This window comes from Gavialis gangeticus, unplaced genomic scaffold (assembly GCF_001723915.1).
Source record: "Gavialis gangeticus isolate Ggan-Ray unplaced genomic scaffold, GavGan_comp1, whole genome shotgun sequence".
Classification (NCBI taxonomy): Eukaryota; Metazoa; Chordata; order Crocodylia; family Gavialidae; genus Gavialis; species Gavialis gangeticus.
In genome coordinates this window covers 62,059,184-62,062,743 of record NW_017728994.1, presented here as the reverse complement: position 1 = coordinate 62,062,743, position 3,560 = coordinate 62,059,184, and positions in this window count along the sequence as shown.

The following is a 3,560-nucleotide window of genomic DNA, read 5'->3' as shown; positions in this document are numbered from 1 at the left end:
AGGCCTTCCTAAAGTGCAGAAAGACTATGTCTACCGCGACACCTGCGTCCAAGGATTTTGTGACCTGGTCATAGAAGGCCACCAGGTTGGTCTGACAGGACCTGCCTCTAATGAACCCATGTTGGTTGCCCCTAAGCATAATCTCCCCTGCTGGCCCCTCACAGATGTGCTCCTGGATAATTCTCTCAAAGAGCTTCCCCAGGACCGAGGTAAGACTAACAGGCCTATAATTTCCTGGGTCCTCCTTCCTCCCTTTTTTGAAAATGGGGACCACATTGGCCGTTTTCCAGTCCTCTGGCACCTTGCCAGAGCACCACGAGTGCTCGTAAAGCCATGCCAGGGGTCCCATAATGACCTCTGCTAATTCCCTCAGCGCTCTGCGGTGAAGATCATCAGGACCTGCTGATTTGACCATGTCTAGTCCCACCAGAAGTTCCCTGAATAGGTCCTCTCTGACCCTGGGCCCGGCTGTGCCTCCCCTGGGACCATCAGGCATCCCGGTTTGGGGGATGGCTTTGTCTCTGCTCAGAAAAATGGAGGCAAAGAAATCGTTAAATAGAAATTGTTAAATTGGTTAGCTTTGTCGTCGAGACCACCAGATTTCCAAGCATGTCCTGCAGAGACCCCACATTACCCGAAACCTTATTTTTACCCACTATGTATTTAAAAAAGGATTTCTTGTTATCCTTGATCCGGGTCGCTAGTCCCAGTTCCAGCTCCACCTTGGCCTTCCTAACAGCCCCCCTACAATCCTGAGCAATGGAGGTATAGTCCTCCCTGGTGATAGCCCCTCCCTTCCATTGGGTGTACGCCTCCTTCTTTGCTTTGAGACATTCCTGGATGTTTTTGGTGAGCCATGGGGGCTTTTGAGCACTCTTGCCCCCTTTGATCCATGTTGGGATTACCTCCCTTTGGGCTTGGAGGCTTGTCCCCTTCAGGAACGACCACTCTTCTTGGACTCCCAACTCCCCTCCCCCCGGGACCTCAGTGCCTCCCTGACTAGTTACTTTAGCTCAATGAAATCTGCCCTCCTGAAGTCCAGGGCTGCTGCCTTGCTGCAGGCCTTTGCCACCCTATGAAACTATGAACTATGAAACTATGAAACCCTGCGCTTATGTATGTACAGAAATCATGAAATCTCTGTATCCACGTTACCTCTCACAGACTCTCTTAATCCCTTGTGCAATCATCTGTTGTCCTGAAGCAAAGGACAAATTACTGTAATAGCAATTTAAGCATGTGGAGTGAAGTCATTTTAAAAGAATGGGGTCAGAGGCGGGGAGGAAAGAACATGGAAAGATACGAATTGTTATTGTAAAAGTGACCACATCCTAGTAGTGGCAAGAAATCATAGAATTATAGGAAAATTGGGATGTCAATGAGTTCATCTCGTCCAACCCCCTGCTCAAGGCAGGATCGTTCTTGTTTAAACTTTCCCGTTAAAGTGTTTGCCTAACCTGCTCTTAAAACTGTCCAATGATGATGGATTTTCCACAACCATTCTAGCTGTTCCAGTGCTTAACCGTCTTCATAGTGAGCATGTTCTTTCTAATACTCAGCCTTAATTTCCCGTGTTGTAACTTCAGACCATTACCTCTTCTGCTATCCCCTGTGAACAAGAGTCTATTGCTGTCCTCTTTATAAGAACCCTTAACACAGTTGAAAACTGACAAAATACAAGTTTTTTCCAACCCTTCTTCATATGGTGTGTTTTTTGGAACTCCAGACATCAGACTCACCAGCAGGAGATCTGGCTCTTCCCTCAACATTATGAAGTTTGCAGGGACGAAATTAAATTTTCACCAAAAAAATGTTTTACTAATGTTGATTCTGCCAGGTGCTTTTAACCCCCGTCTCTCTCCGAACAACAATGGCAATAAAACCTGTTCCTCTATGAGGCATTTCATTAAAAGTTTTCAAAGAACTTACACAAAAGAGGCAATAATTAGGACTATTCTACGGGGTTGCTGGCAAGTGAAGAGATTTGAACAATGTCACCAAGCAGGCAAGTGGCGAAGCTCAGAACGAAGAACCTGGCTCTTCCTGGCTCTAGTAGAATGATCCCCCTATTTTGCTCATGAGTGCAAAAAGGCCCATTGCACTCAATGGGAAGTCTACTATTGACCCCTTGGACTTGGATCAGGCTCCAAACCCTAATCTTGTGTGTGTGAAGACATTGCTATACCAACACATCCAGTGCCAGCTGTCTGTTTATGTACTACCAATGGCAGGCCAGGGACTTGTCAGACCACTCCAAGACCTATTCAGATTTTTTTCTTTCATGACATCTCCGCCACGCTGGGGGAAATTTGCAAAGTGAGGCACAAGAACAAAAAGCCACTGTCATAGTGACCAAGATCATCCTGAGAAAAAATATGAAGTTTTAAATATTTGTATTAGTTTAAAAACCCTTTTTCCGAAAAGTAGATAGGTTTAAACCAGACTCATAATTGCTGGAGTGTTTCTAGCCCTAGCACATCAAGCCAGCAAGCATCAAATTCACCATCTTGAATTTTGCCCCCACATCCCTCAATAACAGCATAATTTCAGCAGCTAATCTCATAAACTCTATTTGTGAGATACAATTGAGATGTATTCTAATCTCTCAGATATGAAGCATTTGGGTTCCTGCGTACAGCATCCGGTAGTACTACATGTAGCACCAAAATCCATACTAGACTGGAAGTGAAGGAAACAGAGCGTTAATCAGAAGAATGTAATTGCTGAGGTCTAATGCCTTGAAGTTTTTATGTTTCATGACCCACTGTTTTATGGACAAGCAGGATACCTGAGTTATATACTTGACAGGCTGATCCCCAAGTGGCAGGGATGAGCAGCAGCGCTGGCACAGGCATGGGCGAACCAGGTGGCTGCCTGGGACCCAGACAGAAAGGGGCCCCAAAAATGGTAATTTTGCTGTTGTTGTCTGATTATTCTTATCATAATCTGGCAAGCGGGGGCTGATACTAAAAGTTTGCCCAGGGACACCAAGAGTCTAGGTACAGTGCTGCTGAGCAGAGAGATTCATAGATTGGAAGGCCGGAAGGAACCTCAGAAGATCATCAGGTCCAGCCCCTTGCACCAAGCAGGAAAGATAACTGTGGGTCCGGTGACCCCAGGGAGGTGACTGTCCAGTCTCCTCTTGAAGACTTCCAGGGTAGGTGATTGCACCACCTCTGGAGGCAGCTTATTCCAGTCTGAACACCCTGACTGTGAAGAAGTTTTTCCTAATGTTGAGCCTGAAATGATCTTCCAGGAGTTTGTGGCCATTACTCCTAGTTTTCCCCTGGTGAACAGTTGCCCACCAAGCCCTTGATATACTCCCCTAGTGTAGCAGTAAGCTGGTACCGGGTCCCCTCTCAGGCTTCCCCTCAGGCTGAAGAGTCCCACATCCCTCAGCCTTTCCTCACATGGCTTGCCATGTAAGACTCTGATCATACAAGTGGCATTTCTTTGGACGCTCTCAAGCTTGTCCACGTCCTTGTTAAAGTGCAATGCCCAGAACTGGATGCAGTACTCCAGCTGTGGTCTCACCAGCGCTGAGTACAGTGGAAAAATCA